The following is a 14637-nucleotide window of genomic DNA, read 5'->3' on the forward strand; positions in this document are numbered from 1 at the left end:
TTCTGGCATCAAAAGTGAAACACACATAAATATACATATTATATAACATTCAGCTTCAGCATGTCAGGCAGTGCAAAATACTGTTGAAATTTTTTAAAGTTTGCAGAAATAATTCAATGGCAGATAATTTTACCATGTGTATGAGGTACTGGAATCAATAAGAGCATGCAAAAAAAAAACAAACAAACAAACAAACAAAAAAACAATTATAATCCAAGCTAAGCAAATTAAAATATATTAGATGCAAGTCAGTATTTCTAAAATGACAATTCTTCCTAAATTATGCATAGAATTAATTCAATCTGAATAAAAATTCCCCCAAATAGTATCTCTTTCAAGATGTTATTGGCTTTTGGGGTGTAGGTTTTGAGATGTTTCTAAAATCTAGAAATCTAAAATCTAGAAAATTACAATATGATTCTAGAACTGTCTCTTCTTTTTTAAATAAAGATCTAGAATAGTCAAAATAATTAAAAAATAAATTTTGATATCATTTACATGGTTACATAGGCTATCACAAACCTGTGGTAATTAAAATGTATGTCATTGGTGAGATAAATGAAAACACATAGATCAAGAGACAGAGATCATATCAATGGCCCTCTATTCATGCATGAAAAATGAGTTCATATACACAGATCTGCATAAATATTGTCAACTAATTCTAGTGCAAACTATCGTGATATTTCAATGTAGAAAATAAAGAATATTTTCAACAATGTTCTAATAATAACTCTATACAGATTTGCCAAGAATCAAGTCAATCCACATTTCACAAGGTAATAGTTAATCTAGAATAATTTCTAAGATAACTGTATATATCACCACTGATATTTCATTAAAACAAAACATAAATAAAAAAAGAGTGTGTACTTGGGGATGGTAATGAGCACTTAACACGGTCTGAAAAAGATAAAAAAATGCAATAATTTGAATTTTACCATTAAATACTTTTAATCTGCTAAAGATTAAATTGGGGTCAAAAGAATCTATAAGTGAATATTTTATATACAATATATAGAAATATACGTTTTATATTATGTTATGTCATGTATTATGCCAATATAAGTTAGATATTATTTTGTGTATTATATGTTACATGTAATATATAGTCTATATTCTCTGTATATTCTATATTAAATATATAAATTTACATAGATATGTACAAAGTCTAAAATCGTATCCTTAAAAAGGACTTATACCAAGAATATAAAAATCCAATTCAACAATAAAAAAGTAATTTTTTTCTTATATTAAAAGTAGATTTTTTTCTCATACAATATACACTTTTTATAGTTTCCTTTGTCCTCTGATTCTGTTCCTGTTCTGTTTCTCATATGAAACAAACATACTTTTAGGAGATAACAATCAAACATGTCAAAATAAATATAATCAGATGAAGCAAAACTATCATATTAAAGTTGGACTTGTCAAACCAAAGAAAGAAAGGAATCCCAATATGAGAAGCAAGAGTCAGATCCTGATCAGAATACCCTTAAACTTTCTAAGCTAACAATTATTATATAAACCAAGAAGACCTGGTACAGGCCAATGTGAGCCCTGTACTTCCTACTTCTATTTTATTTATGTTTCTTATGCCTCTTCCTCCCTTTTCCACCCCAATTATTTCTAACACCTCAACACCAGGTAGGAGAAAAAGAAGATTAGTGGAGAAAGGGGGTCCAGTTTTACTTAGCTACTTCCTGCTGTTTAGAGTCCTTGGGTTATTTGGAGCAAGTCCAACCCTCTTTTTAGGATATGTCCAACTTCTCATCAGGTTTCATCAGGAGGACAGGGATGGGTTTAGGAGGAGGAAGCACCAGCAGCATTCTGCTTCCTTCATGACCTCTTTCTCTTCCTGGATTCTGGAGTTACTTCCTCTTCAGAGTCCTCAGAATTAAACTAGCCGCAGTTTGCAAAGAGCCCCTCTCAGAGCCTGCATAAGGCAAATTAGGTTGCTGCTGTGAACAACCTGAATCAGTACCACATCCCACAACTGGGATTAAAACAAAAACATATTTACATATCATTAACCAACAGAATATTGTCCTCAGCAATGGGTGCCCACTGTCATTATGCAAGAAAACAACCCCTTGTCTTAGCAACGACTTGGGTTGTTTGGGGATTTCCATAGAACCCCTCAGCTAACTACTCAACTGAATGAGCAAAGCTGCCTCTGGAAGCTTTGTTACATGTCACTCCATATACCCTGTCATTAGGACGCTTCATTAGAATCTTTTTAGATATTTCCACTTCACTAAGTTTCAACACCATGCCAAAAATTCTCCCCAATTCCAGCTGCCTCTCCCCTCACTCTCTCCCTCCACTGCCTCTCCTCTCCTACCTTATCTATCTACCTCTTCTGGCCCCAAAAGTCCAGTAAGCCCATAAAATCTATTTTATGTCCTCCTCCCAGGGATATCCATGCTTCTAACCTAGATTCCTCCTCTTTTCTAACCTCTTGGGGTCTTTAATTTGTAGCTTGGTTATCATTTACTTCGTGGCTAATCGCCACTGATAAGTGAATGCGTAACACTCTTGTTTTTCTGCGTCTGACTTACCTCACCAACGACAATCCTTCTCTAGTTCCATCCATGCCTATAAGTTTCAAGATGTCTTTTATTTTAACAGCCAAGTAATACTCCGTTGTGTAAATTACCACATCATCTCTATTCTTATGTTGAGGAACATCTTTGTTGTTACGATTGTTGCTGTTTTCTAGTTTCTGGCCATTATGAATAATGTTATAATACACATGGTTCTGCAAGTGTCCTTGTGGTAGGACAGAGCGTCCTTTGGGTAATTGTCAATGAGTGGTAAGCTGGATCTTGAATTAGATTGATTCCCATCTTCCTGAGGAACCACTACACAGATTCTTCTACCATTACTATAGGAGTATGCACTCCTACTAGCAATGGATCAGTGTTCCCTTTACTCTACATTCTGACCAGTTTGAACTGCCTTTTATTTTATTGATCTTGGCCATTCTGATCGTGGAAGATCAAAGTAAGATTGTGAAAGCTTGAAGTAGTTTTGATTTGCACATATTATTACTATTACTATTAATTGTTATTATTATCATTGACAAACCACAACTCTCTGTGGCATGAATATCATATCCAAATTTTAAAGATGCTTTCAAATGGATTTGAGGCCATAAGAAGGCCCAGATGTTAAAGCAGTGTACAAGGCCCAGAAGAGGATGTGAGGGCAATCTCGCTGCGATATCTGTCACCCCATTGATCGCCAGGGTTGATTTGGCTGATCTGGCTGGCTAGGCAGGTGTCCTCTTCCTCCCTCATCGCTCCATGTGCATTCCTCCCAAAGCTGCTTGCTTGGTCGAATAGGATGACCTTCCCAGAACAGAGGAGGCTCTAGTCAAGGGTATATGAGTAGCTGCGCTCCCCTGCTAGAACCTCCTGTTTGAAGTGCTGTTTGAAGTCAAGAAATATTTAGGAAATTGTTATAGTAACAATAGAAACTAAATGCCATTAAATCAGTACATTTTAATTTCTCTGTGTAGCTCATATTCATAAGTGTAAACATTTTCATATAAAAATATATAAACCTTGATTTAGGACTTGGCGTAATGATGATATGTGTTAGAGAAACAAATATAGCTTTGCAAATATTGAGCCATGAAAATTTGTAAGTTGTCTGTATCAACAAGGGAATTGGTTTTTATTATATTGTGATTTTGTTGGCTATTTAAGGTATATGAATTCTTATAAATAAAATCCTATATTTAAGTAGACATGTCAGGATGGCTATATGGATTAATTACTTAAGGGGAAAAAAAAACTCAGAGAACACAAGAATGTGTTGCTGTCACAGTAAGGGGTGAAAACAAATCGTTTCCTCTGAAAACAAGTGAGACCAAATTTGAATTCCCACTTCTCTCACTGTATCTTCCATCTGTCTGTAGTTTGGGGTTACTAATCTACTTGTTGTCTATCTGTTGTGTGTGTATATCTGACTCTGTGCCTGCCTTCATCTATAGTCAATAGCAGCAAGTACATAACATTGGAAAGGAATGTGGGATTACTACAAAATTTTAACAGAGTTCTACAAGAGGTTAAATTATACCTCCTAACTTGCCCTGAAACACTCATAACGGCAAACATATGCTATCAACCAATATCCAACATCTCGTCCACCATTTTTGATAGATGTTTATAGATGTTTGTTATATAAGGTTGATTCCAACTTGTGGGTGCTTTTAAAACATGATTACCACAATGCATATGTAATAGTCATGGTCAGAAATATGAAGGAGCAGGCAATTCAAAATTAAATCTACATAGTAGTTTAGGTTGTAAAAGCTGATTACATGAAAGTTCCAAGGCATGATATGGTTGGCCACAATGTTCCTGTAAAGGCAGTTTATAAGAAAGCAAGATGAATACCCTGTAGAAAAGCTAGCAAATCCCTACTCTCTGACCCTAGCCTATGAGGTCTCTTCAGGACTGCCTGCCTCCTCTTTCTCTGTAGCCTAATTAGGCCTCCTCACCAAGAGAGGGGTGATCAAAGAGTGGGCCACTGAGTCATCCCCTTCTCTTACTAGGGAACCCATATGCAGACTGATCTGCCTATGGGGTAGGGGAAGAACATAGGACAGGAAGTGGGAGGGCAGGAACCAGAAGGAGATGACAGAGGCGACTATAGCTGGAATGCAAAAGGAATTAATAATAATAATAATTAATAATAATTTTAAAAGCCAGTAAATCACATAAGCTTAGATGATCCCAAATTTTGTTATTAGCTTTGCCTTAGAATCTAGCAAAAGTTCAGTCTTCTGGGATTCATGGGATATTTTGATAAATTATATCACTACAGATAACATATTAAAATTAACTTATATGACAAATAAGCAAAAGTTGTTTTGACATTTTTTAACAATCATGTTTTAAAATGAAAAAAAAAAAACTAAATTCTAGTGAAATATAATTTCACTAGAGGATGTCTTGGTAGGTATGCTTTATATCATTACCATTGAATAATATCAAATTTATGATTTTTATTCTTCACAGACTTGATAAACACTTGCTAAGGAGCATAAAATGACTTCTTTTATTTCATGTGAATACTTTAATTCATTTTTAGAAAATACTATATTGAAACTACATTTATATGATCCAAAAAGGGATTAAACAAATTACTAAATTTATATTTCTTAAAAATATATAATCTGATAATATTTTATAATCTGATAATATAATATGGCATGAATGAAAATAGGTACAGCATTTAGATACAAGCGTACATTTTTTTTCACTGTTTTATTTTTTTTTATTTATTTATTTTCAATGCAGTTTATTCAGGAACCTTGAACAATCATCTGACCCTGGGGAAAGCCAGCCCACAGCTTAAATAGCCTCTGAATAGCCAACCCCAGCGTGCCATGTGGGCAATGCAGATAGGTCCACATACATGGAAGCAAGCCAGATCCTCAGCCTTAGCCAAATGTGGAGTTGTTCGTGACAGAGAGCACTCACCATCGGGAAGGTGGAAGGCGGAAACCAGCTCCATCTTTAAGGCATAGCATTCTGCAGCTCTCTACAGTTCCCCCTTTTTGTTTTAGACGCATCAGGCAAGAGTAGAGGTCTGATCTCTGATATTAGAAATAAATTGGGACTTTGTACTGATGTTCATTTAGGTGTCATCCACCCAAAGAGCATCAGACCCGTCCGATACCTTTTTCTCAGAGGCGGGACCTGGGGCATCAACCCGCATGCAATCAGACATGCTCTTCTCTGGGTCCAAAGCGGCTGACCCTGAGTGCAGTGCTTAGCCTCACATCTTGAGCGTAACATTTTAGACAAGCATATATTTAAATTAATAAAGATGACTCTTTTTTTAATATTTCACAGTGGGATAAACATTTTCTCTCAATGTCTGTCATTTGTCTGTCTCTCTCTCTTTCACACGCACACACACAGACACGCACACAGATGCACTAAACATGCACACATAATACTACTTTTAATATTCATCACCCACACAGCAGCTGCCAGTTCAGCGTGTATTACCACACTGCACAGTTTAGTCATAGGTTTTTGAAAATGTTACATATTGTAACTACTTATTAAAAATGGTAATCTGTCTTTGCGGTTCTGTAATAAGTATGTCATGCATTGAGAAGCCCAGTAACATATAAAGGCCAGTATTTATGTAAATATCTGGAGAAATAAGGCAGTCTCAAAAAATCAAGCAGCTCATTGTTATTTTCCTGTCCACAATCTTGGTGGATGTGTGTATTCTAATGTAAAAACTACACTTTAAGGATGAGGAAGTGGAAAAAGCAAGGTAGGTAATATGAGAAAGTAATAGGGTATGTGTTGTGGGTATTAATATTTACTATAGATATACTTTTTAGTTAAGTAGCGGTTAGTCCTACAACAGCTACATATGCAAATCACCACACAGAGACTGGGATTTATTTAATTAACCTAAAGCACAATGTTGGGCCATAGTTATTCAATCCTAAACCTTCAAACCCACATTATTTCAGATTTCACCAATTATACTTGCTTTTATTCATATCTTAGGTCTGGTCTTTCTCTCCAAATGGTTACAAGACCTCCCCTATGGATTCTCCCTCCCTCCTGCTTCCTGTCTCTCCCTTCTGGACCAGGATGTGCCACCCTATCCTCTCCGTTGATCAGCATTGTTTACACAAACTTAAGACAGTTGGTGCTTAGAATAAGCATCACAATACAATGTCAGGATTGAAACCAGATAGTGGGGTAGAGAAACAAGCATTTGAATGAACAATGGTAAATTGTATACATTTCAAAAGAACATTATACCAACCAATATGGTTGTGATCTAAGTAAAACATATCCATTTACAAAAACATAGTAATAAACTTCCTTTGTGCACTTCACATATGCCAATGAAGCTTAAATGAATGAAATGATACATTGAAATAAAATGTAGTAAACCACAGTTGGTTTTGATGCATCATATTTTCCTCCATTGTTTTCTGCTTTGCATGAGACTGCTTTGTAGAAGAAAGGAAAATTTAATTCAATTTGTATTGTAATGCCAAAACCCATGCTCTACAATTCTTTTTTCTATCTCTAATTAAATGATTATGGGTCATTAAAGAAGATTTTGGAGAATATTCTTTACTTACTTGTCAGTATTGTGGATTTTCCTCTTCTCTACTATTAATTTCTTGAATGGTATAAATTGTTTTATTTATACTGATTTATGTATATTTAATGTTTTTGTTGAAGTTTAGAATCATGCAAATTCAGAAGACTACCTTTATATTATGGGAGGTTTAACTCTTATTTCTCTAAAGCTACTAGCATGTTTTGTGTGGTTAGCTCCACATAAAAATTATCTTGTCATTGGTTTTCAGAGCTAGAAATTACTCACTATACTTTCTTTTCTAAGTACAGTGGAAATTTTTTAAAAACTACATATTTTTGCCTCCTTCAAATTCATTTAACTTAAATAAAATTATGTTATGAAGGCATTTAGTTTTACCCATAGATATCTATTTTCATCATCAACATATTAATTTTGAAAACAGATCTAGAAATTATATATCCTATATATCCTAAAGGATTTATTCGGTTAGGCTCCCATCAAACTTCCACAAATTTTGACTCCAAGACTGAAGTATACCTCCCCAGCTTTCTTCAAGAGACCATTATTTTATAATCAAGAAGAAAACCCTAACTGGTAACTTTCAAGGTTCCCATTGCCTCTCTGTATTGAACTACATAAGAAACTCCTCATTCTGGAATGAATCAACACAGGTGGTGAAATTATTTTAGGAAAGAAATACTTATATAAAGTATGTGAAAGTTACCCAAAGGGTAGATGGCAAATGAAGATATAATTATATAAGGAACTCTATCAAATTTTAGCAAAAGCAGAAAATCGAAATGCCTCTTCTACCTTTCTCCCCAAACCCAAGCTCAGCATTGACATAGGCTCTGTTTTGATATAAGGAAGAAACTATTTTAACTTCTCTGGTATCATTTCTGATTATTCAAATGAATAGAATTTTTAACTCTTTTGGTATCAACCTGTATGTGGAATAAGGACATTGCAGACATATTTCTCACTTGAAGAAGTCAAATTCCTCCCAAGAATGGAATGTATGTTATCATCTTAGCCCTTACCACTATCCTGACATCAGGAAAAGACTAGAAGTTTCCACACTAGCCACAAATACAGATTCTTCATCAAGGAGCTGCATGACTCCAAGGAAAGAGGTTATCGCTTTCTCTTACACAGCTAAATACAGGCTGTAGATTTAACACAAGATGAGAGATTTACTATACAAAAAGATCAAAAATGGAAGCTGTTGAGTGAACTTTGTGTATTTGAAACAAAGTTTGTTTTTCAGAAGAAGAAAACAGGAAACAACCTAGGAACCTACCACAGAGGGCCTCTGAAAGCCTCTGCCCTGCAGACTATCAATGCAGATGCTGAGCCTGATGGGCAACTGTTGGGCAGAGTGAATGGAATTTTAGGTAAGAACTGGGAAATAGTAAGAGCTGGAGAGGACAGGGTCTCCACAAGGAGAGCAACAGAACCAGAAAATTTGAACATAGGGAACTTCCCAGAGACTCATACTCCAACCAAGGACTATTCATAGAGATAACCCAGAACCCCTGCACAGATGTAGTCCAGGGCAGTTCAGAGTCCAATTGGGTTACATAGTAATATGAAGAGGGACTACCTCTGACATAATCTGATTGGCCTGCTCTTTGGTCACCTCCCCCTGGGGGGGAGCAGCCTTACCAGGCCATAGTAGAGGACAATCCAGCCACTTTTGTTGTGAACTGATAGACTAAGATCAGAAAGGAGAGGAGAACCTCCCCTATCAGTGGACTTGGGGAGTGGCATGCATGCAGAGGGAGGAGGGAGGGTGGGATTGGGAGGGGAGGAGGGAGGGGCTTATGGGGGGATGCAGAATGAATAAAGTGTAATTGATGAAAAATTTAAAAAATAAAATAAAATATAAACTTTTAATGCTAAAAAATTATTATTTTTTATTAATTACAATTTATTCACCTTGAATCCCAACTGTAGCCCCCTCCTTCATCCCCTCCCAATCCCACCCACCCTCTCTCTTCTCCCTTCATGCCCCAATCCCCAGCCCACTGATAAGGGAAGTCCTCCTCAGCTTCCATCTGACCCTAGCTTATCAGGTCTCATCAGGAGTGGTTACATTGTCTTCCTCTGTGGTCTGGCAAGGCTGCACCCCCAGGAGGAGTTGATCAAAGAGCCAGGCACTTAGTTCATGTCAGAGACAGTCCCTGTTCCCCTTACCAGGGAATCCACTTGTACACTGAGCTGCCATGGGCTACATCTGTGCAGGGGTTGTAGGTTTTCTCCATGAATCGTCCTTGGTTGAAGTATCTGTCTCAGAAAAGATTCCTGTGCCCAGATTTTTTTTTCTCTCTTTGTGGAGCTCCTGTCTCCTCCAACTCCAGTTCTTACTATCTCCCCCATATTTCATAAAATTTGCTGCACTGTGCCCAAAGTTTGGCTATGAGCCTCAGCCTCTGCTTTAATACTCTGCCTGGTAGAGTCTTTCAGTACCGTCTTGAAGAGCTCCTGTCCTGTTTCCTGTTTTCTACCTCTTCTTATGTAAATCCCATTTGCCTTCCTGAATTAGGATTGATTACCTTACCCAGGGTCCTCCTTTTTGCTTAGCTTCTTTAGGTGTACAGATTTTAATGGATATTATATGTCTAATATCCACTTATAAGTGAGTATATACCATGTGTGTCTTTCTGCTTCTGTGATACCTCACTCAGGAGGATATTTTCTAGTCCCCATTTCTAATCCAAAGTTAAATCCAAAAGCAGTGGATATTTTAGTGGTAAGTAATTATCCAAAGTACATACTTCTAAAGTAAGCAATTCAGAAGAGCAGGTAGCTCCAAGAGAGCAATAAATTGTTTCTAACCCAGCTAAAACCACCAGCTGAAAGGACAGAGTATTGCTCTGTCAGCAAAAGATAACAGCTGCCATAAACATTCACCCTGCTTTGGGGTGATTTGAATAATTTTTATTTCCCCCACCCCCTAATATTCATTAAAAAAGCCTGAAAAAGAAACCTACAAAACTATATACATTTCAACAAACTCCTGGTAGTATAAAGTTTATTTTTTATACTGTACAAAGTGGCCAGCCCTGAAACCTTGTACACACAAAATATATAGACTCAGAAATTTTATCATGTTATTGTTTTTATATTGTACTTGGTTTATGCTCAGAGCATGAACATCCACGCATTACAGATTAGTAATACATGACGAATGTATTTGTTTGTTACTCTACTAAAGTAGTGTTTGTTACAATGATCATTAGTAAAGTAGACAGTCATCATTTTATCATCTTGAAGCCAGGATATTGTTAAGAAGTCTTAAATTTTGAATCAAATACTACTCACAGACAGAATTGATCTATTAACATAAAAACTTCTAAGAGTAGATCGTTTTTAGCACAATGGTCCTTGTATTTGATTGTATGCCATATTGTATAAAATGTGGATGCAGTTGAGTAAATTTGTGAGATTTTAAATATAATTTCTGAGTATTGCAGAGAATCAAGAATTTTAGATCAATCTAAGGGACCAAGTGAACATAGAAACATAGAGACAAAATTTAGTAGTTAAAGCAATGACTGGAGTTTACATGTCCCTATTACCATGGTAACAACTTCTTTCCAGTGGTAGACAATAAAGGAGTTTCTAAATTTAGTAATGTTTAGATAAAGTTATGGGTTTTGGTTGTAGAAGTGAAAAATGATAAATCACTGTATAAAAATAAAAATCACTTTTACTACACATTATGTAGGATTAGAGAGATTTCACAAAAAATAATAACATTCCAGTATATGTATGATCTCAACAGGAACTGAAGGCAGTAGATGAAGTATTTGGAACTCAAGGCAAGTTTTGTAAAGAACTGCTTGTTTGCATTAAGTCTCAGTAATGAGGAGATTGATAACCAAATGGCTTTTTGGAGATTTTGCACTATAATAATATAATTTCTATTGTGAATAACAGTTGGATTCTTTACTTGTGTATATATATTCTTGCATGTTTAACAAAAGCTAACTTATTGAAAAATGTAAATACAACAAATAAAAACATTTTGTTTTTAAATAATATAAGTAGGGGCATAAGCAATTTTCATCTTTTTTTGGTTGGGGATGTTATTCTAAACATATAAAATTTTATGATTTTCTGATATGCTTCACAAATGTTATTCAAACAGAATTTTGTTTTCTCTTAACATTATGTAGATGTGTATACTATTCTAGAATGTATCTTGCAAATTCATAAAATAAATGGGAACAATTAGCCATCTACTATACATTTGCCATTGATCAATTTGTCTAGCTAAACATTCCTCATTTTAAACATTACCAAACTTGATTTTTTATATTTATATTAATACATGGAACTTTTAGGTCATTGAAATTAAACACATTCTCGTATTCAACAGTCCAGGAATCAAAAATGTTTTAGACAGTCCTATTTTTAAGATCCCATCCTTTAATTATAAGTTCTTGAATGAGGGAACTCTTCACAGCAGGTAAGTGGGGTAATGTGAAATCATCTACAATTTAGAGCTTCAGGTGGCTTTGCTAACCTACCTAATTACAGCCTTTGGCACCTCATTATGGCCTTAGAATAATTTTGACAAGAAATGATGATTGAGTAGTGTTTTTAGCTAAAAATGCTATGTGAGAATTCAATGTGCTTATAAAAATTATAATTTCACAAAATTGAAGGAAGCCACACATATTGAAAAGTTCGGTAGATAAACACGACTAATGTGACATTAAAAGAACCATAGACGTTAAAGATAATATGAGAATCCTCAAATTTCCAAAAGCTTCATTAAATATCAAGATTTGTCCTGGATTATTACTCCAACAAACAAACATTTATGGATGCAATCTGGAAAAATAACTGATTTGATGGTGAGAATGTGATATTTAATGTGCATTAAGGAAAGAAATAAATATTTATTCATGAAGTCTATCTTTCAATGTCTTGACACCAACTGCTTACTTAATCTCCAGATTATTCATCTATACTTCTTTTAATTAAAACGTTCAGTCTGATGTCTAGGTTCTGGGTTCAATTTAAGCTCTCAGTCTAAATTAACAACAGCAACATGCTATTCATGATTAAGCAATCTACAAACTTTATTTTTTTTTGTAGTTCATTAATCCTTGATTTAAGTTTAGACCATATCTTTGTATGTTATGCAATGTTGAATAATGTACATGTTTACTAATTTGTACAGTATTTATTGTTAGGACAATGAAATAGCAGTTGTGAAAGTAAGATTTTTTTTTCCTTTGGAGTTGGTGTTCACAGTAATTAGACTAACCAGATAAAGGATTAAATACATTGCATCACTATTTGATCAGTTATGCTTAATGATTTAACTTTCATTTATCTTGTTTGTTAATATTGGACAAGATATAAAATGTCCCTGTTTTATGTCTCTGCCTTCTTCTAAATTTAAATAATCTCCATGAGCAATCTGTGATGTATCCTAAACTTTTCCACTGGATTAGTTGAACAATGATCTAAGAAGCATTCTGATTAACGACTACAGGAGCTTTATCTACTGAAAGTAATAGCATGCATATTGACCATAACTAGTTGTTCCTATTTCCACGGAGCTTGTGAGGATTACTTTTCTCATATGACCTTCCACATAGTTTCTGGCTTTGGGCTTCTGCACTAGTATAAAGAAGTTGTGCCATCCCCTTTGGGAGTAAAAACGATGTAACAGTACATGTTAAACATTACAGAGGAGATTAATTTGTTAATTTGCATTTTATGTAAACATTTACATATCAACATGTTCATATAGCTAATGCAACATAAGCTACATATAAATTATATAAATTAATTAATAGGTATTTTTCATTTATTTCGAACAAGCTATAGATCTTCATGAAAAATATTGAGTGGTGGGATATAAGATTCACCATTGTAATACTTGTGATTACTTATCTTTCTTGATGATAAACATTTCTAGATAGATAAATTAAAGAATCGTTCCTACAAGTTCAAAATGTTTAAAATGATCATTATTTTATAAGTTATGATTGTCTCTGACATGGACTCAGTGGCTGGCTCTTTGATCACCTCCCCCTGAGGGGGAGCAGCCTTGCCAGCCCACTGAGGAAGACAATGCAGCCAGTCCTGATGAGACCTGATAGGCTGGGGTCAGAGGGAAGGGGAAGAGGACCTCCCCTGTCAGTGGACTTGGGGAGGGGCATGGGAGGAGGTGAGGAAGGGAGGATGGGATTGGGAGGGAATGTGGGAGGGGGTTATAGCTGGAATACAAAGTGAATAAACTGTAATTAATATAAAATAAATTAATTAAAAAATAAGTTATAATATATAACATGTTTTCATGTAGACTGTAGTTAATGTTTCATTTTAAGAAACACAGCTAGCCCTTTGACAATGGGCAAAGAGACACCTTGTTGGTGGTGGTGTTCTTATATCAGTCAAGGGCAGAGCAGAGGGCAGTCCTTTGTTCATCTAGGTTCATTCCTGGCTTGGTGGCCAAAGCTGCCTTATTCCTAGGACTCGTAGAAATCCTTCAAATCAAATCAAATCCAGGCAGTGTAGCATGGAAAGGAGGAAGACAGACAGTGCATGGCACAAGTGGACTCATGCCATTCATATGCCTTGCGATGGCATTGGCTCAGCAGTGATGCCTCACACACCAGCTCACCCCTGCCCCTCTCCATCTCCAGCAGTCAGTAAAGCTGTCCACAGGGTCATGAGCTCAGGATAGGTATCTCTGCCCTGCAGCAACTGCAGTACTTGGGAGAGCAGGCCTTGTACCTCAACTGGGCAGCACAGTAAGGCTGGCCCTGGTCAAGGGGACACAGGTAAGCCAAGATTGAAGGCGGTAGAATGGGAAGGTTAACCCTGATGCTCATCTGCTGTGGGGTAGCATGGGTGTGGGGGTATGTATCCCTTGCCGCCTGCAGTAGTGAGGAGAGCCTGGAGTCATGAGAACGGGAAACCTAGCCCTGCCTCCTCAAGGTCTGTAGCACTCTGGAGAGGTAGAACAACCTCTGCCCCTCACCTGGACAGCATAGTGGAGCTGACCCTTATGGTAAAGACATGGGTGAGTCAGCCTAAGGCGTGTGAGAGCTGAAGAGCTGTCTCAGCCCCTCACGGTCAGCAGCACTTGGGGGAGAAGGCCCCACACCTTGACTGGGTAGCAAGCACAGTGGAGCTGGCTCTAGAGACATGGGCATACTTGAGCCGCCCAATGGCGTGAATGCAGGATAGCGGACCCTGCCTCCTCCAGATGGTGGCACTGGGTAGCTAAACAGGATTGGTACTGGAGAGCTTGCCCTGGTGGGCAAACCAGTGAGGTCCATCTCACTGACCAGCTCAGCTACCACCCTGGCCCAGATCTAGGGATCTGAATTGGCCCACTCCAAAATCTATATCATCAACAAGCCATTGGTATGTACAAAAGAGCCAGTCCTGCTTTTGTAAAACTACAGGATTTCCATAACACAAGGCAGTAACAGAATACCTGTGAAAAGTCCCAATGAGGATCAAATATTGATGGTGTCATAAAAGCCAGAGATCATGAAACCA

General features: G+C 36.5%; 1 non-coding gene across 1 annotated transcript; it reads left to right on the top strand.

The window, feature by feature from the left end:
• Positions 1-13464: 13464 nt before the first annotated feature.
• LOC132656115 (small nucleolar RNA SNORA48) lies at positions 13465-13608 on the top strand. Its single transcript, XR_009594056.1, has one exon. It is a non-coding gene; the product is annotated as a small nucleolar RNA SNORA48 (small nucleolar RNA).
• Positions 13609-14637: the final 1029 nt, after the last annotated feature.

Source organism: Meriones unguiculatus, chromosome 8, assembly GCF_030254825.1.
Source record: "Meriones unguiculatus strain TT.TT164.6M chromosome 8, Bangor_MerUng_6.1, whole genome shotgun sequence".
Lineage (NCBI taxonomy): Eukaryota > Metazoa > Chordata > Mammalia > Rodentia > Muridae > Meriones > Meriones unguiculatus.